At 46.8% G+C, this 22,586-nt stretch overlaps 1 long non-coding RNA gene across 5 annotated transcripts in view; it reads right to left on the reverse strand.

The window, feature by feature from the left end:
• The window catches only part of LOC104850828, a 191,186-nt gene that overhangs the window by 139,112 nt on the left and 29,488 nt on the right, over positions 1-22,586 (reverse strand). For 3 of the 5 annotated variants that reach the window (XR_004515199.1, XR_004515196.1, XR_004515197.1), the window contains 2 exons: positions 18,105-18,276; positions 11,803-11,961 (listed from right to left, as the gene is read on the reverse strand). This is a non-coding gene — a long non-coding RNA (uncharacterized LOC104850828). The remainder of the gene's footprint in view (positions 1-11,802; positions 11,962-18,104; positions 18,277-22,586) is intronic. The other 2 variants (XR_004515200.1, XR_004515198.1) reach the window with 1 other exon arrangement.

A 22,586-nucleotide genomic window follows, 5' to 3' on the forward strand; every position in this document is an offset into this window, starting at 1 on the left:
CCTAGAGCTAAGGGCGTAATGAGTCCTCCAGGAATCTGTGAATGAAGGTGTTCCTGAGGGATGAGTCCCTACCTGGGCCCACTTCCAAGTGACAGAGGGATCTCACTGACTTCAAGGGGGACACGAAGACCCCTAGGCGATGGGGACTCCCAGAGAAATACACTGACACATACTAGGTGCACTCAACAATCCCCAAAAAGAGAATGGGCTGCCTCGGTATGTATCCAAGTAGAAACAGAGAGGACACCTGTTGGGATACTGTGGTCAGTTTCTGAGTCATTAAGATGCTGGCCGATGTCAAGGGGCCTGAATCCTCCACGCCGACCTTGACAATAACAGTGGGGAGGACAGCCACTTAACAAAGCCCTCTGTGTACCATGCAGTGTGGCAGGGCTTTCACAGGCAGAGCAATCACCAGCCCTCTTACCTGGGCTTGGTACGCAATGAGAAATGGGTATGAAACCAGCATAATCAATTCCTACTCTGCAGGAGGGAAAGACAAAAGTTGCAAACAACCTTTCATTAAAACCTCGCTGTTTTCTGATGCAATCTTTGATCAAGTATTTCTCTTTTCATACGTGCGCTTTAATTTTCATTCTTTTCCTTCACAGTTGAGTGACAAAGAGTCCGTTAAAACAGCCCAAAGAGCTCAAGTTAAAGATGTGCTGTACTCCGTGGCTTTTATGATTTTATCTTCTCTCCCCCATTCTTTGGCTCAGTTGTATTTAGTTTATGAGACTCACATGCCATTACTAGTAGGATCAGCACATCTTTCTGCTCGGTTTTACACAGTCATCGCAGAAATGTAATAAAATATTAAAGACCTCGGCACAAACACTGCTGTGCAGGCAAAGGTAGAGACACCCCCGCCCCGAGAAGAACTGTTTCACCAGGAGGCATCGACTGGTGCACAAAAACCTAACTTACATATAAGAAGCAGTGTACAGCCATCAGTGTAAATGCGCCAAAAGCAATTTATCCCAAAGATGGACATGGGAAAACAGAACCCGCCGATGTGGTTATGATATCTGTTTGTCTGAAGGGATATGTGGGCTCAGAAAAGTCAGATAACCCAGACAAATCCACACAGCTGATAAAAGCTGGGACGTGAACCGAAGAAGAATCCAGAACCTAATAATAACAAGGAGGTGTGATCGAAAAATGTGGTAAATGTACACACTTTGCCTTAAACTTATTACAGTAGAAGACACATCACCACGAATCCCTTTCCAAACACTTCTCCTCCACCTCAGACACACTCATCCCACCGTTCTTTGCCCCTTTATGAAGCAGTTCTACAAGTCCTCTTTCCTGAGTGTCATTAGCGATGCTGCTGTCTGCCTTGATGTCCTGAGTCGATTCAAATCACCGAACTTTCATCCTCATTTTGACTTTGGAGCAAGCCAGAAGTCACACAGTGCCAGATCCAGGAAGCAAGGCAGATGAGGACACAGCGTCATGTTTTCACGAGCCTGCCTTTCCAATGGACGGCAGCAGCTCTCCCTGCACTTTTCATCACTCGTCGTAAAGACACTTCGGGAAGAGGGCCTCCAGAACTGCTTCAGAAACTCACCAGAATGATGGGATGTGTGTGTTTGAGGTGAGAGGGCGTGTTTGGAGGCAGTTGGGGCAATATGTCTTTTACTATCATAGGTTTTTGTTAAACGTTCCCTGTATATTTAGATCACACTACATGTATGTTTACTGAGCACCCACTGTGTGCCAATCACTGTTGTAAGTGTTCTTTGTCTTTGGATCACTTGACCCTCATGAGAAACTTATGAAGAGTTCTGTATACCCGTTTTACAGATGAGGAAACAGAGGCAGAGAGACTGAGTGACTTCCCCATGATCACTCAGTAGCGGAGCCACACTGGGGATTCAGAGAGCAAAAGCCTCCCTCAGAAGGGCTGGGCCTTATAAGACCCATCGGTATCTTACACAGCAAATCTGAGAGATTGGCATAACTTAGATCCACCAGAAAAATAAACAAACTGAGGCTTGCATGCCCAAGGACAGATGTGTTGCTAAGTAGCAATGGGAACACATTTCAAGTTCCAGGTGGACTGTGGTGGACTGAGGGCCCCCTCCCAGAGAGAAGCTGTAAAAGCATAGCCAGGTGCTGAGGGCTGCATGGATTACAGGTGCCGGTGTTTTCCTGCAGGGAAGCAGCTCCACCATCAAAGGCTTGTGAGTCAGCATCCGACCTTGGAGTACAAGGACATCTTGACCAGGCTGGAGCTGGCTCCTGAGGCTCACTATTCAAAGAAACACATCCTGGAAATACTTCTTGTGTCCACTCCACTCTCATGAGGGGCTATCAGGCCCCAGAGAGCTGAATCAGGAACTTAATTTAATGCTGCAGAAAGCAGTGCTGTATGAGTCTCTATGGGATCAACTCTAATAGCATTTGTGCTTTGGCCACTAAAGCACAAACATCCAACCACTGGCCTCTCAGCACAGGAAGAGGAACAAGGGCTTGGAGTCAGGAGAGCGTGGGTCAACTGGAGCCTTTGCTACGAACTCACTGTGAGAGCTCCCTGCGCCCCCAGCTCCTGTGTGCACCCAGTGTGATGAATCAGGTTATCTCTCAGTCCTCCTCTTCCTCTGACATCCAGGCTCCTGAGCCCACAGACGGGAGGAACTATGCATCGCAGACTGGTTTGCACCTCCCTCTGTACAGAGACATTCAAACCTTCGTGGCTGCACCTCAGTGGGGCAGGAACCAAGAACAACACTCAGGAGGAGAATCTAGAAAAGTCCCTGACTGAGGTGGTGGCCATGCTGATCTGATTGGCCCTCAGTATCAATCCTTTCCAGGGAATTATCCACCCCAGTTGGATGGGCTCTCACTATTAATGGATGCTGCCTATTGACTGGATGCCCTATACACACTAATTATCTTTAGCAACAACCCTGAGAGATGGATGTAACTCAGATCCATCAGAACAAACGAAGAAGCTGAGGCCCATAAGGGCCCATATGTAGCTAAGTAATGCTGGGACCAGACTTCAAGCTCCTGTGACCCAAAATCTGTATTTTTTCCACTACTTCTCCAACCCTCAAATGGTCTTGGTTCAACAAACCCAAGCTTCAGAAGAGCTCATGTGTCAGGTGCATTCAACGGGCAGCCACTCTGCACCTTTTACAAGCCAGGTACCACCTGAGCCACCAGAGATTCGGCGAGAACAGAGAGCAACACGGGTCCTTGGTTCACAGGACCTTGGTCACTTTCTCCGTTGGGAACAACGCAGTTCCAGTAAGATACAATCACAGCTCAGCTGTTGATGTGACCCTGGCAGACACACAGGGGAAAGGCTAACTTCCGCTCCCACAAAAGAGAACCCCTGATCGGTGGCAGGAACTGTACACGGAGGAACAGCGGACAAACCTCATGCTCAAGCTGAATCCATAGATTTAACTGTGAAATGGAAAAATGTTACTGAATGTGAAAATGCTGGGGAAAAAAATGAATCAAAGCGAAATCAGGGTCACAAATCACTTCTGAATTTCAGAAAAGTTTGAAGGTTGTCTGCGTAAAATTTGCCTGGACAATGAGTGCGGTGAGGAATAAGCACAGAGATATATGGGTCATGACAGGAGCATGTCTATCTCTGAGGAGCACACAACCTATACGGAACGTTTTGAACATTTAGTATGTTTAACATTTCATTCATTCACTCAACAGACACAGTCTGGATACTAAAAAAGCTCATGAATGAATGAGGGGCCTAACTGTACTATAACAGTAACACTTACGACACTGTAATGGTGTAAGGGCTGTGGTTGATATGAATTATGCCCTGTAGGCTCCAGAAGAAGGAAGCAGTTAATTCAACCCAGGGCACCTCTATAGCTTTTCCGGGAAGCAGCAGTGTATTAAATGGGTTTTCAGGAGTGCAGATGGTTTACAAGGGTGCAGGGGCAGAGACAGAGACAAAGAGTGACCCGGACAATAGGAAGCAGAGATGCAAGGGTGCAGAAACATGTCTGGAAGCTAAAAGGAGTGAGGACAGTGTGAGGTGGACAGAGGACAGGTGGACGCAAGCCATCTTCTTGACCTCAACATTACTGACGTTCAACGCTGTCTTGCCCATTTCCTACAATGTGCCACAGCCAGCCACACTCCATAATCCTGCTTTACAAGGCCAGCACTGGGCCGGGGATTTAGCTCACTGATTCCGCCGCCTGCCTCACAAGCACAAGATCCTGAGCTTGATCCCCGGGACCAAAAAATAAAAATAAGCAGAGGGTGATATGCTTTAGATCTAGTGTCGTCCAAAAGCCTCTCGTGTTTGGAAGGCGACTGGGCTATGGCAGAACCGTACTCCACGGTGAGTTCACCCCCTGAGAGCTGAGTGTGCTGCTGGGAGCCGAGGTCTGGCCAGAGGTGGTCACTGGGAGGGTGACCTGGAAGGGTCTGCGTCCTTCTCAGAATCCTCCCTCAGTCTCTGCTCCCTGGCCACCATGAGGTGAGCAGCTTTCCTCCCCACAGGCCCTTCCGCCATGCCGTTTCTTTCTGCCTGGGTGCCCGCTGACCAGGGTTGGTAACCAGTGAGCCCAAATAACCCTCCCTTCCTTCAAGTTGCCAGTGTCTGGTATTTTTGTCCCCGGGATAAAAAAGTAACTAAGACAGAGGGAAAATGAGGCAAGAGGCAAAGAGAGCCAGGGACAGAGAGAAGCACTACTTGTCTTTGCTTCTGTGGTGCCAATGCGCTTACGAGGCTGACATCACACCCAGCATAGCATCTGATCCTCTGCACAAGGCCCGTGAGTATGGAGCTTTGGCCCCAGGGGGCATCATTAATTACCCTGGCTTCATGTTGATGCCTATTTTGTTTTTGCTTCTGTTTCTTTTTAAACAGCGGCTTCTGTTCTGCAGCCTCTTCCCCAGCGCCCTGCCTCTTGGACCAGCCACAGGGCATGAGGGAGGAAGACCAAGCCACCCAGTGAGAAAATGCACTTCCTACAGCCAGATGCCAGCTTGGGGCCTGCTAAGACAGCAGTGTTGAGTCTTTCAAAACAAGACAAATAAAGCAGGAGGCTGAGCCTGTCAGCAGCACCCCATGCCTTGGTCACAGAGAAGCCTGTACTATCCCTGCCACCACCGCTTACCTTGCCCACCTCATGTATCCTGCATCCCACCAACCCACAGGCCTCCTCTGGCCTTCAGCCTTCTTTGCACATGGCCAGCAGTGCAGCGAGTCCCATACACACAGCCACCACCCACCCAGCCCCTTTACCAGCTCCGCTCACCTGTCTCCTCTAGAGTACATTTACCTCCTCCGCACACCGCCCGCGCCTACTTCAGGCCTCCAGTCCGTGCTCCCAGAAAATGCTATTTGATAACTCTCTAGTGACTTGTGTGTCTAATCAACTAGTCCAGGGGTCAGAAAACTGCGGAATAGAGGCCAAATCTGTTTTGGTCAACAAAGTCCTCTGGGAGCACAGTCACACTCGCCCTTTCACACAGCAGCTAGAGCTGGAGCTGCTCACACACCATGGGAGCTGTAGCAGAGACCCCTGGCCCACAAGCCTGAAGCATTTGCCCCCAGCCCTCTGCAGAAGAGCACTGCTGCTGGCCTGGGCACTAGACTGCGGGGCCCCTAAGGGCGAGAACCGGTCTGTTTCTCCACTATATTACATCCATATCTTGTGCCAGGCCTGGAAGACAGAAGGAGCTTAATGAATATTTGATGAGGGAAATATTTGATGAATGTTGAGTGCGTAAGTGTCAAGCTCTGTGACGATGTCACAATGCCAGCACGTAAAAGACTCCTTCAGCAAGATAATTCCAAATCAGACGAAATGGTCTAATGGAAACAAAATTAGCCAGAAACACACACACACACACACACACACACACACACACACACCCCGCCACTCTCAACAAGGAGACTTCAGACGAAATGGTCTAATGGAAACAAAATTAGCCAGAAACACACACACACACACACACACACACACACACACACACACCTGGACTCTCAGCAAAAGGAGTCACTGATGAATGGTGTATTGGGTTCTCATGCACAAAAGAAGCCACACAGAAAAGGATTTAAGGTCACTTCCTGCCGTGAGCTACTATATGATGTGTCTTTGAGTGGTTTTTTTTAATCCAGTATATTTTGAACAAGAACAATCCATTGTTGAATTAAACTTGTACTTCATCAGCCTAGAAATATGAGAAGAATAATCTAGACATTTTTGGAGGCTTGTAAGTAACGGGAAGATAAAGGAAAGCTCACATTGTCTGTAAAGGAGAAGCATGGCCTTAGCACCTTAAACTGAAAACATCTCCCCCACCTCAAAAAATTAACCTTTCTCCTTCTTATTCAGCTAATAAATTTAAACTCCTTTCTCAGAAGTGTTTGGCATTGCCTCCCTGATCTGCTCCCCAAGCTCCTCCCTTTTCCAAGTCCTGAGAGCACTCTGCCTCTTGCTCGATGACAGTCACGTCTCACAACTGCTTGCACATCTGTTTGCAGCTTTGAGGCTCTAAGTTTGCTGACTCCTGTCTTCCCAGATGCACAGCAAGGTGTGCAACAAATATTTATGGAATGATTCAAAGAATAAATCAATAAGGAAGAGAAAGAAAGAGGAAAGGGCTGAACCAAATAACTGAACAAGAAGATGGCTAGAGGAGTTGGAAGGTGACAATGGGTAAGCTAGAGGAGCGTGGAGAAGACAGAGGATGAGCGGAGGTATGGATGGGTGACTGGATGAATGATGGCATGGGTGATGGGTGGGAAGGTGGGTGGATGAGTGGATGGGTGATGAGTGGATGGATAGGTAGAAGGACTGGATTGCATAAAAGTGCCCAGATTGAAGTTATGAAACATATGATACCCTCAGGATGCTGAACAGCTGGTGTCTTACAGAGCACATATCTATCGCACTTTACTCCTTAGGCTTCTCTCCTTCAGGTGTAATGTTTCCAAACCCAGATATTTTTCCCAGTTTCTTCACTGCATACTTCCATCATTGATTTCTCTTCTTTATGGGCTGTCCCATCGTTCCTTGATTCACTAAATCAATTTTATTCAGGAAGCAAGAAGGTAAAGGGACTTCCCTTATGGGAGGCAAGCAGACGGCCAGTGTTATTGCTTGTGTTTAGATGTCTCCCAAAGCCTCGTGCAGTCATATGTGGGGTTTCTTCAGAGGTAGCTGGATCCAGAGTGTGCGATTGATTCATGGTACAATTTTAGGATTAAGGGTGCCAGGATTAAGGGTGGTTTATTATTAAATCAGTCCACTGATTGGTTTGGCACTGCCCTAAATCCATCAGCCTTGCTATAATATAAAGGACAGAAAGAAGCTTGTCTTTCTCCTTGCTTGCTTGCTTTGCTACCTTCAGCCCACCATGAACTGTTTCTCCTCTGTAATACAACTCTGCCTTGGAGCCAGCTGGCTATGGACTGAAATCTCTAAAACTCTGAGCCAAATAAAACTTTCCTCCCTTAATGTTGAGTATCAGGTATTTTGTCTCAGCAATGAGAAAAGTAACTAAGATAGCCAGCTTCCATCCTGCAGGAAAATGGGGAAAGCCACCTGCTTGGAACACAATGTGTCTAATTACAGATTTTTATATCAGTGATTTACAGAACTTAATACCCCATTTCCACTATAATACAAAACAGGAGGGCAGAGGCAGTGAGGTCTCTCAGGGACAAGTCTGCGAGTATGTCTGCTTGTGGAGTTCTTTCCTCATCTTCCTATTCCAGACTCATCTGATGCAAAGAGCCAGCCCCTTCTCCAGGGTTGTCTCAGGACTCCAGGAAACACAAACTAAAAGCCTCTGCTCTAGCTTAGTAAAATCCCACTTAGCAGATGGGGGAAACTGAGAAGCAGCAAGGGGAAGTGAGTACCCCAAGTTTACCCAGTGAAGCAGTGGGGGACCAGGAGCAGAAGCCTGGATCTCCCCCTTCAAAGTCCAGTGAACTTTGTCACTGCACTGCCGTCACACATCAAATCTGCATGGCTCCCTTGGAGACCCTGAATAAAACTCCACATTGGGTCCATGAGTGGTGCCCTAGTCCAGCTCACTTAGCATTCAGCTGGGGCTGATTGGAGTTCCAATTATGATGCTGGAAACCTTTTTAATTTGCAAGTGTTCGTAATTTAGTATCAGGAGCACTAGTCAGTAAAGACTTAAAAGCAATGTAAGCAAATCATGCCAGAAAGGAAAGGTCTCCACTCCACTCCCTCACACACACACACACACACACACACACATCTCACACACATCTTTCCTTTCTCAGCTTTAATTAGGTTGACCCAGATTGATATGGAAAAATTCCAGACCCAGAATTAATTTCTCTTTTATGATTATGAAAATCGCTAGTTTTTTTTCAGAAAATGGAAATTTAGAGATAAATTGAGTGAAAGGATACTATGGGACTCCTACAGCAACAACAAGTTGACAAAGGCTTTGATTAAAATCAGAGACAACAACCAAAGCCAATGCTGTTGAGTCAAATAAATATGAATTTTGAATCCCAACTATTAAAGAGGGAAAAAATGAAAGAAAGATAATAGGAAACAGGGAGCTAGATCTTTTGCAAATGGAAAAGAGACCAAGAGATGGAGGGAGGGGAAGGAGTGTGGGAAAATGGACGTAAAAAGAATTAAGAGGTGTTACGTACATGTACCCACTCCCCATGAAGAATGGAATCACTGTGTACTAATAAAATTTTAAAATTTTCTGACTGTGTTCCACTCTTTCTGTGTTACCCTGAATGACTTACCTTCTCTGAGTCCCCACTTCCTATCCTGCGCGCACACGCACGCGCGCACACGCACGCGCACACACATGTTACCCTGAATGACTTACCTTCTCTGAGTCCCCACTTCCTATCCTGCGCGCACACGCACGCGCACACGCACGCGCACACACACACACACACACACCCATTGTTCATTCTTTGTTAAGCAGCCAGATTTTCCCAAGACATAAATCAACACTGGAGCCTATCCAATTTAAAGTCTCCAATACCCTTTCATTGAGCTCAGAATAAACGCCACACTCTAGCATGTGACTCACGAGAACTGCTGCTGTGACAGTTGCCTTACAGGACTGAACATGGCTGCATACAATTTGGTCTGTATACCTCTGATTGGATGTAATAAAAGCCTAGTAGGTCTGTATAACCAAGAAGTTTTTTCTCACATAAGCCCGAGAGTGGTCCAGAGAAGCTCCAGAAGGCCGCTGGAGTCCCAGACTCCCCGTTTTCCTAATCCGCTCTAGGCAAAAATGAAGGAACCTCATGGTCACAAAATAGTGAGCTTAGTTAGGGTCCACATTCCAGTCGAGAAGAGGAGAAAGAAGCAAGGGGTAAGTCACATGCCTGTCGGGTCTGCCTCTCTTTGTCAGAAAGGGATCGTTTTTCTTTAGACCGCTGCTTACAAGTCACCGGCCAGAACGTTGTTACAAGCAAGAAAGGGGTTCAGACATAGAATCTGTCAATGGAAGACAGCAACGGTGAAGAGGATCTTGCAGAAGTAAGGTCCCAGATAAACTGCTTTCATTAATTCAGAGGGAGATCAGCCAGGATTAACCAGTGAACACCCTTGAAAGAGTGCGTAGACCTCCCCTGAGCTGATGGCCTCCTTGTGGCTTCATGAGTCACCATCACATTAAAGGGGCCAAAGGTCTGAAAGATGACTGCAGAAACATCAGACCCTAAAGTTCAAGAACTGCCTCCAGGGCCAGGGAGTTAGCTCAACAGTTCCCACCACCTACCTCACAAGCGCAAGGTCCCAAGTTCGATCCTCAGTACCAAAAGAAAAAAAAATGACCAGGTAAATTTGAAAACAAAGAAAATCTATGAACTAAAGCTATAACTGTTGAAATCAAAACCCAGTGGATGTGTCAAAAAGTTACACACAACTGAAAAAAAGAGAGCGAGAGAATTGGTAAACCAGAACATAGAAGCACAGAAGGTAGAAATATCAAAGCAAGAAGAGGGGAATAAGAAGTTGAAATATGAATTTCAATCCCTTGTAGAAAATATAGCAAGAATATCTGAAGGGGTAAAGACTGAGAAATTTCCAGAACCAATAAAGGTACGAATCCACAGATAGAAGAAGCACAATTTCAGACCAGAATAAGTCAAGGGAAGCCTGTCCCAAGATACATTAGGGTAAAACTACAGAACATCAAAAGCAAACACAAAGCATGAAAAGCAGCCGCAGGTAGAAGGGGTTAACAACCAGATACAACAAATAAACGTGTGCTAATAAAAATTAAAAAGAAAAAACCATCTCTTCAGAGTGCTAAGAAAACACAATTGTCAAGCTAGCATAGCAGATCTAACCAGGTCAAGCTAAGGATATTCGCAGACTAACAAAAACTAAAAGCTTTAGTCACCGATCCTCTAACTAAAAGAACTTCCGCAAGATGTAATTAAGGCAGAATAAATAATCACAGGTAAGAAAATCAAGATTCAGGAAGAAATGACAAAGGGAAGAGGAAAAAGGTAAGACATGCATGCAATCTAAACAACCACTATGATCATAAAGTAAAAACAATTGTCTAATTAGTGGGCTTTATTAAAAAAGTAAAATCCTGGGCAACAAAAGCATATAAATTAGAAGCAAGATGAATAAGGTCACAGTTTTTCAAAATCTTTATATCTACAAGCAGAAGAGAACAAGTGACAGTAAAGGTACTAACATTAAAGTTAAGAAACTTTACATACATTATAAAACTCCAAAGAGAATCACTTAGAGAGAAAACACCAAAGGCTATAGTTTCCAACCCAGGAGAGATAACAAAGGAAAAGAACTCGATTTTTTCAGACCAAAAAAAGAAAAAATAGATATGTGTAGAAAGCTAGACAAGCAAAACTCAAATTTAAAATGGGGGAAACAAGTCTGATTATATCAATAAATGTAAATAGAATAAACACTTTAGTTAAAAGACATAGTCAAATTGGAGGGAAGGAAAATTCAGCTGTGTGCTATTTTTAACACAAAATTAAAACATAGTAACGTAGAAAGGGTGAGACCAAAAGAAACGAAAGAGATCTTATTAGTACCAGCCAAAATAACCTTTAAGTTAAAAAAAATAATAATGAGTATAGAAAAGATCAACATAAAGTGGTAACACATTCACTCCTCCAGAGAGATACAATTTTTTTTAAATGCATCTCATCAAATAACTTTGCAAAACATATTACAATTGCTTCCTCAGACTTCTGCACAGAGCACCGCAGCTGACCTCCCATCTTAACAAAACAGGAAGAAATGACCACAAACATTTATTTCAGCTGCAAATTCGGTGCCACCAGCTATACTGAAAACAGCCCCTAGAGTGACAACTCTCCCTACATGTACTGGTTACTTTTTCATCGGTGGAATATAGGGCCTGACATACACAACATATAGGAGAAAAGGTTTATTTTTGTTGACAGTTTCAGAGGCCACCAGCTCCAAGGAGCACACATGAGAGTAACCAGAAGTAGAGAGAAAGGACAGAGCCAGAAGAAGAGACATTCCCTCCACAGGCTTGCCCACAGTGACCCACTTCCTTCGCCAGGACCTCCCCTCCTAACAGCGCCTTATCTAGACACTCATCAAAGGATCAATCAGTGACCGTACAAAACCCCATGACCCAGTCACCTTCCAAAAGCCTTACCTCTGAACATATGAAACTTCGGGGGAACATTTTACATCCAAATCATAACACCATCTCCCCAGTTATATGAGTTGATGTTCCCATGAGGACAAAGCAGGTCAGAACCAAACCTTGCCCTCTCCCAAGCTCTCTGCAGGGGGCAGCAGTCATGGGAATGGCTCTTACCGTGTGGCTGGACAGGAACACAGAGAAGAACAAAGGAACAATTCACATTGAGAAGGCAGGAGTCCTGTCTTTGCTGAACATTCTTTCTCTATTTCTTTTTATCTTCTTAATATCTGGTAAGATCTGCACAACTTGGGCAGAAATAGATCTGATCCAATCCTTTAAAGACACGCAAAGAGAAAACACATAGAATTATTAGCCTACAGTCACACAAATAACTTATTTGTGTATGCACATATAGTCCTTAATATTCATACAGTGACCCAAGAGAGATTTTGAAAACAAATGAATTTAAATGTTAAAATGGCATATTCTCCCTGAATAAAGAAAAAGGCCTCCATCAAATTGCCCCGATAAGTTAAAAAATTCACTCCCATAGATCTGCTTTCCTTCTGCAAAGGGCCAGCAAACTAGAAAGCTATCACATGCTGTGCCCAGCACTGAAATGTCAGAGAGCTTCTGACTCCTGTAATGCGTCGCTGAATTGAAAGCATCACATCTGGGAAGAGCGAAAATGTAATTCCAGCTCATTTCAGGAAGAATTGACCTAAAGGTTCATTACATAAAGTAATTTTTACTAACATAACTTTGAATGTGTCCTCCAATGAGGGTTAGAATCTCTCCTGCGATAGCCAATGTTGATAAGGAAAAATTTGCATATGTATAATACCACACTAGGGCTTCTTCTGACGTTTGCTCACTGGTGCAGAGGAAAGCTGGAGAGTGCTGAGCAACTTAGCTGGGAGTTAGAGGTTATGTTAAAAGGAATCTAGGAATTCGAATCATTTGTGTCCTTGAGCTGTGTGACCTTCACATCTCCACTTCGTCATCTATAATACCTTCACTTCATGTGAGAATTTAACAAGGAAATAGATGTAAAACACTTCACAGGAGTTCAAGGCCTTAGTGAACAGTAGTTTTCTCATAGCTCGCCAAGCCTCATTTTACTTCTCTATGACATGAATACCTACTTGTGCAAGACATGCTAAAGAGTGAAAGACAGAATAGATTCATGCAAAAGGCAATGACTCCTGTTTCACTCCACACCCCTCAGTAGCTGGTATGAAATCCCTCTCAAGACCTGAATCTCCCAGCCCTGCATCCTCCTGAGCCCGACAGCGGGCTCAGACAAGTAATCTCCCATCAGGAACATGTACTTCTGCCAAGCTCAAGGGTGGGACTAAGATATCCAAATCGTCAAGCATAGGAAATATGTCCTTTCTCTTTCTTGCTAAATAGACTTCTCTGGACCTAAAGGAATTATCTCTGGTGAAATGCAGAAGTTCTCAGCTTGGTTCACAGTGATCATCAATGGTGGGAATAAGGTTGAAAAACCCCAATGCCCAGGATGTATCCAAAACCACTTCAAAGAATCTGGGCATGGGACCAAGATGTCGATATTTGTGAAAAATCTGAGGTACAACAACAACAACAAACAACTGAATTATAAAATGGGCAAAAGACTTAAGCAGACATTTCTCCAATAATGGCATTCAAACCATCAAGTAAATAGCATCCTGAAATCCATCTGGCCGGCTACAGTAAAAATAAATAAATAAATAAATAAATAAATGTTTCAAAAAATCATAAAGTAACAAGTGTTGACAAGAATGAGAAGAAGCGGTAACTTGTGCTTATTGACAGGAACATAACATGGTGTGGTTGCTGTGGAAAAGAGAATAACAGTTTCTCAAAATAAGAAATGAATTGTTACATTATCCTGTTACAGAAGGAATCAGTAAGTGACACACAGAGAGGCAGCAGAATGGAAGTAAAATAACAAATTTACTCATCGATGAGGGTCGATCGCACATAAACCGTGCCTAGATCGACCGTAACAATCCAGCCATCCCATTTCTGAAACAGATCCAAAAGAATAGAAAAATCAGGGTCCCCCAAGATACCTGTATGCCCATATCCATACTCATAGAGGTATTATTCAGAATAGCCATGAGGTAAAAGCCACCCAATGTCCACCATGGGATTATGGACAAACAAAAAGTGCTGCCTTATTCAGCTGTAAAAAAGGAAATTCTGAGTCATACTACCACATGGAGGAATTTTGAGGCCTTAAGCTAAGTGAAATAAGTTGGTCACAAAAGGGTAAATACTAAAACTACATGTTTAAGAGTTTCCTGAAGTAGGTCCAATTCATAGAGAGAGAAAGAAGAAGGGTGGTTTCCAGAACTTGGGGGAGAAGACAGGGAGAGGTGTTTCATTGGTATAGAGTTTCGGACTTGGAAGATGAAAATATTTCACAGTAACATAAATATATGTTTTCTTAGCCTTCCATCACGGTGACCAAATACCAGAGAAAAATAACTTAAAGGAGGACAGGTTTTCTTGACTCAGGGATCCAGCTGTTTCAGCCCATGGTCAGTCCAATCCATTGCTTTCCAGAGAGGTAAATTCAAAACAAAATGGAAGGAAAAACATATGGAAGACCATGGCAGGAGAAAGCTTCTCACCTTGAGACAGCCAGACAGCAAAGACTGACAGAAAGAGCCAGCGAGGAAGGGACCAGGGACAAGTCACGTTTCTCGAAGTCATGCTCCCAAGACCCATTCGTTCAACTAGACTGCACCTCCTGAGTCTTCGTCACCTTCCAATGATGCCATCCAATTATGAAGTCATGATCGATCCACTGATAAAGTTAGAGCCCTCAAGCTCCAATCACTCTAAAGCCTCACTTCCGATCACATGACATTGTGGGGGGACATGTTGGAGCCAAACCATAGCGACATACTTAACACTGCTGAAGTGGACACTTAAAAATGGCTACAATAATAAATTGTGTGTTAGGTGCTTTTCACCAGGATACAAAAAAGTTTTTCTTAAAAGCTCCCAGCTAAGTAAATTCCAATGAGTAGTCAAGGCTGGGAACCCCTGGTGCTAATAAGCTGCAGGGAAGAGGAAGCCAAAAGACATGAAGTCATACCAGCAGGTTTCCCCTATACTTAGACCTGCTGGCTAACAGGAATGAGACATAACAGGCCAAAAGTTTTTCTTTTTTCTTTCTTTTTTTTTTTACGAAAAACTTTCCATTAGCAGTCAGGAAACAGGAAGCATTGGAAAATGGACCTTCTCGTCAGCAGACAGAAGGCTGGAACAAAAAGAGGCCTGATTTCATTTCCTGCCTGTCATGGTTTAGATCTAAAATGCCCTCCCCAAGTCTCACGTGTTTGGATCCCGGGAGCCGCATACTCCTCAGTGGGTTCATCCACGGGCGACTCCACAGCCGCAAGCGCTGTTAGAGGCGGGGCTTGGGTGGAAGTGCGTCATGGGGTGTGGCCTGGAAGGGCGCATCCTTGTTCTGGCTCCTCCCTGCTCTCTCTGCTTCCGGGCTGCTTTGGGGTGAACAGCTGTCCTCCCCCAGGCCCTCCTCATGCTTTCTGCCTTGGACTCAGCCAACTTTGGACTGAGCCCACTGAAACCGTGAGGCAGATAAACCTTTCTTCCTGTAAGTCGCAGGCATCCACCAAAGAGGAGAACTGGTAGAAAGTCAATGCCCTCCACCATCAGTGCAGATGGCTCATCTTTGTTTTCAAGACTGCGCATGAGAACACAGGGAAGGGAGAGAGGAAGGAAAAGCATTCAGGGCCTTGGGAACCAACCACGGCTCCATGATCCTAGAACCTGGGGTGAGACTGTGGTGGGAGATGGGTGGGAGGTTCAGAGGCTTTAAGCTGCCACGGGATTGAGAGCAACAAGGAGTCTTCGGAGATTTTCAGTAGCTGAGTAATCTGGACGGGCTGACATTTCTGGCAAAATCACTCTCACTACAAAACAAAGAATGGACTAGATGAGGTGTGACCAGAGGCCAGAAGACCAGTTCATAGGAGGCGGGGAGCCAAGGTCGGTCATCTCCAGGATGTGGTTCTATGTCAGGGGTTCTAGGACGAGGCTTCCTTCTGGCTGCACATTCAAATCACCTGTAGAGAGAGGGCCGTGCCGTGCACACCTTTACTGACTCGACCACTATGGGAAAGGATACAGGTGCGAGCATTTAAGCATTCCCCAAGTAATTCTAGGTTAAAATTAGGGGCAAAAGTCAACCCCTGCTACTCAAAATGATCCCTGGAGGAGCAGCATCAGGGACCCAGTGGGAAACGCAGAGCCCCATCCCACAGCTGCAGAAGCAGTAACTTGTGTTCTCGAATGATGGCTCAGCAGTCTTGTGCACTGGATATTTGTTTGAGAAGCACAAATAAAAACTGCATATGGCCAAAAGTGGGGCTGCAGAAGCAGCTGGAATCACAGGGCAGGTGGAGTCCAGGTGCTATGGAGATAGCCCAGAAGCAGCTGGAATCACAGGGCAGGTGGAGTCCAGGTGCTATGGAGATAGCCCAGAAGCAGACCCTGGGGAGGAGAGCGATTCGTTCCTGTATCCTGACAGACTCTACTGACCTGCACTGTGCCAGGTCTAAAGAAAGATGAGGTGAGCATCAGGCCTCCAGACCAAAAGACTTGACTGGGATGAGAACCAGCACTCTAGGGACACGTGTGGGCTGTAGCTAGCCCAGCGGCACCGATGCAAGCTCCCTGAGAGTGAGGATGTCTCCGCAGCCCTCGGATGCAGGCCTGCTGGGCTCTCCATTGGTGTTTGCTGAGGGAGGCTGGAGGTGCTGGCATTGGAACTGGGCCTCCCAGGGGAGGAAGGCCACTGAGAGCAGAAATGAGCAAGGACTTTGCAAATGGGACGGACTCCCAGCCCCGAGCCAGGCCCTGCTCTGTGTAAGGTACCCACCGCAGGCAGTGCCATTTGTCAGAGGCCAGAGAGTAAACATCTCACACCCTGTAACCACAACCAGCCCTGCTTTGCAGTGAGAGCAGAATCAGGGCAGTAACAAATGGGCAGGAATGGGTGCCAATCCAAACTGCAAACGAAAGAAAGACCGCAGACCAGACAGAGCTCGAATGCCCTCATCTGAAATGGGAGAGGAAAGCTGCTGGAGATGGACCTCCAAAGGTGAACGAGAAGCTGTCAGGTCAGAGGCAGCCTTGGCTCCAGGTCAAGGGAGGGAAGTCCTTGAACCCAGGGTGCAGAGCCGGATGGATTTGAGGCAGCAGAGTGAGACAGCCAGGGGCCAGCTTGGCAGGAGCCACGAAGCAGGAAGCGGGAGCTATCAGACCAGGAGCTGGGGGAGTGGGAGGAAGGGGACAAGGTAAGAGAGGCTGTGATGGACCGTGGCGATCCAGGAAAATAGCAACGAACTGCAGAGTTGGGATGTGAGAGCTTTGGCAGCCAGGGAGGGTACAGTGAGGGACAGTCAGGGTTGGCTTGCCCATCCCAGATGGCAGGGAGGGTGCTACAGCCGGAACCATCAGGGACTGAGCACACAGGGAGCCCATGGAATTCGGGGCAGGGGTCGCCCTGGCACACAGGGGCATGAGGCAGCAGGGACCGTTTGAAGGAAGCAAGGAGAGAGGTTGAAATGCAGGGCTGGCCTCATGGCTTCTGTCTCCAAAGACGTGACTCTGAGGGTCAAAGTTGCCCAAGCCTGGGGAGACTGAGATCTCAGGACACAGCCTCTGAGACTTCACCATGCCTGAGCCCCTCGAGAGGCTTCGAGCTCATACTCTTAAGGTTCGCCCAGTGGTGCCCATGCTTCCGGCCCATCAGGGTCCCCTAGTCAGACCCACTTCCTCTGTGGTCCCCCAGATGATGACAGTGCGACCACTGAGCCACGCTAATCCAAAACTCCAAAATCCCAAATCTTCAAAATGGGAAACATAAGTGGAGATGGAAAATTCCATACCTGACCTGTAGTGACCCGTGGCAGTCAAAACGCAGGTCCACTAAAGACTACTGCACACAGTTACCTTCAGCCAGGGGTATAAAGGAGAGAGGAAGCAAAAGTGAATTTTGTGTTGGGACTTAGGTCGCAGCCCCAGTATATATCACTGCATATATGCAAACATTCTCAAATCCGGAAAGAATCCAAAATCCGAAACACTTCTTCTGGTCCCAAACATTTTGGATAAGGGATGCTCAAAGAGGGTCATTGTTGCATGTCTAATATATACCAAGCCCTGGAGAGACTGATAAAACTGTGACAGTAAGTAAGATGTGAATGCCAGGACTCTTCGAAGAAAGCCTATCTGAGACTCTGCTGCACTGTGGCCCATGAGGCAAGTGGCATTAGGGTCCCATTCTCCATCTGGTTCCACGACCTGGGCACAAGCCAGCCACACCGAGAGCCAAAGCACGGTCTCTGCATCCAGAAAGGAAGGCAAGCGGCCTCGCATGGCAATACCCCAGTCCCAAACTGGTACCCGCCTCCTGATCTAGGCCACCTCACCAGGAAAATTCAACGCCAAGGCGAGTCCTCCGCCTGTATCGATTCAAAGTGTGACGCAGGAGTCCTGCTGCAGGGACACCCATGGGCCACGGACTTGGGGTCGCTCGGACAATTCTTCAACTTTGCTTTCGAGGTACCAAGACAGCCCTAAAAGAGGTGCTTTCATGAAGCGCTGTGATGAAAACAAATAAAAGGGGGAAATTTTAGTGCGTAACGATGGAGCCCGAGCTAATTTTTACGGGCATTATTTCCAGGAGCAGCGCCCTCCTTTTCTGTCGAGGTCCGGGGGCCTACTCACGGCGCGTTGCGATACTGCCACCTAGTGGTGACGCTGAGAGCTGCTGCGGAAGTCCAAATGTCTAAACCCCCAAACCACGGGGAGGCTGCATCCTGTTAACACCAGTCTGGGCGGTGGCTGTTTTTAGCTGGGTCTCTCCTTCTGTGCCACTTTCATCATGGAAACTGGCTCTCTAGACCCAAAAAAAGCTGCGACGTGCTCTGCAAAAGCTGTTTGAGAGCCAATTTTAGCTACATGTCTTGGAATTTGGGCTCCTAGGAGAAAGAAGGAATACAAGGTTCCAAGAAGTTGGGCCTCTTCCTGGAGGCTGTTTTGGCCAAGGGGGTGAGACATGTGAACTTCGGGATTTCAGAGGCAACAGCTTCCGTGGCCTGGGAGGTTTACTATGTATTAGTAAGAGTTTTCTTGGCCTGGGTCATCACACTGGTTCTTTAAAATAATCTTACTAGAAGGCTTAGAACTAAGCCCATTTTCCAGGCGAGGAAATCAAGACATGGACAAGTGAAGTGACTTGGCCTGCATCAGAGAGCTGGAAACTAGCAGAGCCGAGGTAGCAACTCTGCAATCTGAGCCTGAGCTCTAACCCAGAACCCAAACAAAGCAATGTGTGAGTTGAAAGTCCTGGGTGTACACACCCTTGGCTACCAACGCTGTGTGACCCTGGGCGTGTCACACAACCCTCCTGGATCTCGGTGTCCTCTCCCGTAAAGTGGATGTGAGATCGCAGATCCTGCTTCACAGGTTGCGTGAGGATCCAGGTAGAAATCTGATCTCCGTTGACTTAGTAATTCTATTACCTGACTTGGGAACAGCCTAGACCCTCACACTCTTCTAAGGAGTCCAAAAATGGGCCAAGATAGACTCAGAAGCCTGGTGGGTCATTGTCCCCTGTACTATGTGAGCCCAGGATGCCATCTTTTATCATCCTTGTGTCCAGTCCAAGGTTTCACGCTAGGCAGGTGATCCACAAACCGCACTGAATGAAGAGATGATCACCTACCGCACGCGTGCCTTCCTGCTAAGCACAGAGAATACAAAACTGAATAAGACATCCAAGTCATGGCTGTGTGTCAGAGACTGGCGAGTAGCCAAGCAGAGCCTAATAATGGGGGGCTGTGAGGGGGTAAGTATGGGGGCTGGGGAGGAGGACTGTGAGGTCACAGCAGGACCCGGACACTCCTGGAGAGGAAGGGATTCAGAGGACCCTTCCTCAAAGATCTGACCGGAGAGATCCCACAAAGCTGAGCTAGACCGGAAGGAAGGGAAATAAAGGGAGACTCTTGGGAGGTTGTGCTGGTCACAGGACAAGTCTGGTGCCCAGAATGTCAACCCAATGAAAAACACAGAAGCCTTGCCAAATTGCACAGTCTCTAAAATCCGAGAAACCTCCCAGTGTTTGGAGGAAGTTTTGAGTGTCACTGCTGGAGGGCTGGGAGGCTGCTGCTGGCATCCAGTGGGTAACAACCACAGATACTGCTAAACATCCTAGGATGCAGAGGACAGTCTTCCCTACACAAAGAACGTTCAACAGCACTGAGGCTGACGACTCTTTGCATCCTAGTCATCCTAGTTCCATGGAAGGAACCGAAAGAGGCCACCGGGCCCTAACCTTTCTGAGACAGAAAGATCAAGGGCTGGCCCACCCAGCCCTTCCCTGCTCTCTATTCCACCTGCAGTGATTACCTACTGCCTGCCAAGGTGCTGTGCCAGGCAGCAGGCACACCGTGGCAACTAAGGCACAGCCTCTTCCCTAGGCAGGATTCACTCTCCTGGAAAGATATGGCCCCATTATGTGACTGGGAACAGGACACCAGGGGGCACAACTCCAGGGGGCTTCTCACCCATAAATCTATGAGCATGGCGCCCCCTGGAGGGTGACTCCAGAAAAGCGAGTGAGTGCCGCTTTCCTGAGGTGGACCAGCGTCTTGTGTGATAAAATGCTAGAAAACGGGAAATGGCTGGTAGGTGGGGAGGAGGAGCCTTAGCTGTGACTCAGAGAGAATGGGGAAAGGCTAAGGGTGCACGACAGATGATAAAGATAGATAGTGGAATCAATGGACAGACAGACGTCTAATAGAGAAATACCAGTGGAAGTGTCAGCTACAGATCACTACAGCAGACCTTGCAGTAGCACCTTAGCATACAGAATGCATTTATGACTGGCTGTGTTCTAGGGGCCTTCATGAAATATCTTCTTTTGCCCTCACAGCAATGCTGTGAGTTACGTATTGTTATTATCACTTGCAGATTGCAAATAAGGAAGATCTCTGCAGTTACATGATTTACTCAAAGTTATGCAACTTGGAGGTAGCAAGAATGGATCTATGAAGGGTCTGATTCTAGAAACTGTATACTCAACACCTGCCCTGTTAGCTTGAGAAGAAACTCGTTCAAAATCCCACGGAGGAATGAGCATGCAAGAGCTCAGGAAACTGCCCGCGGGAGCTTGTGTCTTGGAAGGGAACTTGATGGCCCTGGAGAGCATCAGATGCGGGGCTGAGTGGTTGACCTTTGATGCTGCAGAATTGGGAAGGCACACTGGTTTCCTCTCATTCCCCAGTCAACAGCTAACAGTGGCAAGACGCTGAGGCTTGCTGAGATCCATCAGCGAGGTCTGCCTTGAGTGTGGACATGGAGGACAGGAGCACACACAGCCTGGACTTGCAACCCTGCCGGAGCGGCAAAAGTCCATCACAAGTTTCTGCGTTTTTTTCTGTCAGTATGCTACAACGTCAACAACTGGATAATTTATAAACAATCCATGTTTATTTGGCTCACAGTTCAAACCCAAAGAGCGTGACACTGGCATCTGGCGTCTGGGGCCTTCGAGTGGCACCGGTCCATGGTGGAAGGCAGAAGTGAGTGCGTGAGACAGAGAGAAAAATGGGGCTGAACTCGTTGATTTTCTCAGGATCCAGTCCCACCATAACTGCCTACTCCTGACCCCTTCAAAGGAGGGCGCCCTCGTGACCTAATTGCCTGCTGGTTCCACCGCACACTAATTTTACAGTGGCAGTTAAACTTCAGTGAGTCGTGGAGAGGACACACCAAGATTAGAGTGCTACAGAAAGGCTACCAAGCAGTTTCATGTCAGGCTGGACCAGAAGCAGAGAGCCTGAGTTCCATGGTCAGCAATATTTTCTTCAAAATATAAAACCTGCAAAAGGCAACCTGCTTCACCACTCCGGATGAAATATTTTTACAGTCCTCTCCACTCCCTGAATGGCTGTTGCAACTCTGATCAACTCGTTCAAGACTTATGAGGAATTCGGTTGATGCTTTTGCTCCCCAAATACCCCTCCTTATAATTTTCTTCTCACATAACTTGGATTTGTGAACACACTTGGGGGAGGCTCAAGGAATAACTAGAAGGAGCGAAAGTGATTTAATAACCACCTAGTTAACTCTCAGTTCCCACTGTAGTGTTCTGGTGTGGAAGGCTTTCTCCGAGGGCTGCTTTATTTGAGAAGTGACCCCAGGCCTCATCCACATCATAGCTGCAACACCCAGGCCAACTGACTCCTCTGCTGATCAGAGACAAACTCTTGAGTCTCAAAGTCAACCACAAGGTGTTAATGAGGCAGAAAAGAATCATAATGAATCTTTACGCATCCTTCAATATGTGTTTTAAACATCCCTACTGTGTGTCCAAATACCGCAGAAGAGCTTGGGCTATCTTTCCGTTTCATGTTGGATCCACAGTGCATCGTGGATACTAATGTTTTCAGAAGCCCAGCATGTTTCCCCTATTCAACTTCTTCTAGTAACTTCTAGTAATTTCTACTCCCAACCACTGGAATGGATATAGGGCTCGGGCCAGACAGAGCCAATCACACTGAGTGATTGCTTCAGAGGCGGGCCTATGACTCAAGCACAGCCAATCATAGCCCTCCCCTGAGATGCACTATTGCAGCCAGGGTTGGAGGCGGAAGGGTGTAAGGTACAAAGGAATAGTAGCCATCTTGCCCACACAGAGAGCAAAGTGGAAAATGGAGCCCGGCAGGGAAAACCAGACAGCCCCAGTTCCATCCCCGAAGTAGAGGGTCCTGTACCTCCTCCTCCAATTCTGTGAGCTGTCTGCGAGTTCTTCCTGACTATATAAACCCTACACTTCCTCCCTTGCCAGCTTTAATGGGACTTATTTCACTTTCCAGAAGGGTTTTAATACCCTATCTCTGGCTCTC

The sequence above is a fragment of the Fukomys damarensis genome, unplaced genomic scaffold (assembly GCF_012274545.1).
Source record: "Fukomys damarensis isolate Sample0158 unplaced genomic scaffold, DMR_v1.0_HiC HiC_scaffold_34, whole genome shotgun sequence".
NCBI classification, from domain to species: domain Eukaryota; kingdom Metazoa; phylum Chordata; class Mammalia; order Rodentia; family Bathyergidae; genus Fukomys; species Fukomys damarensis.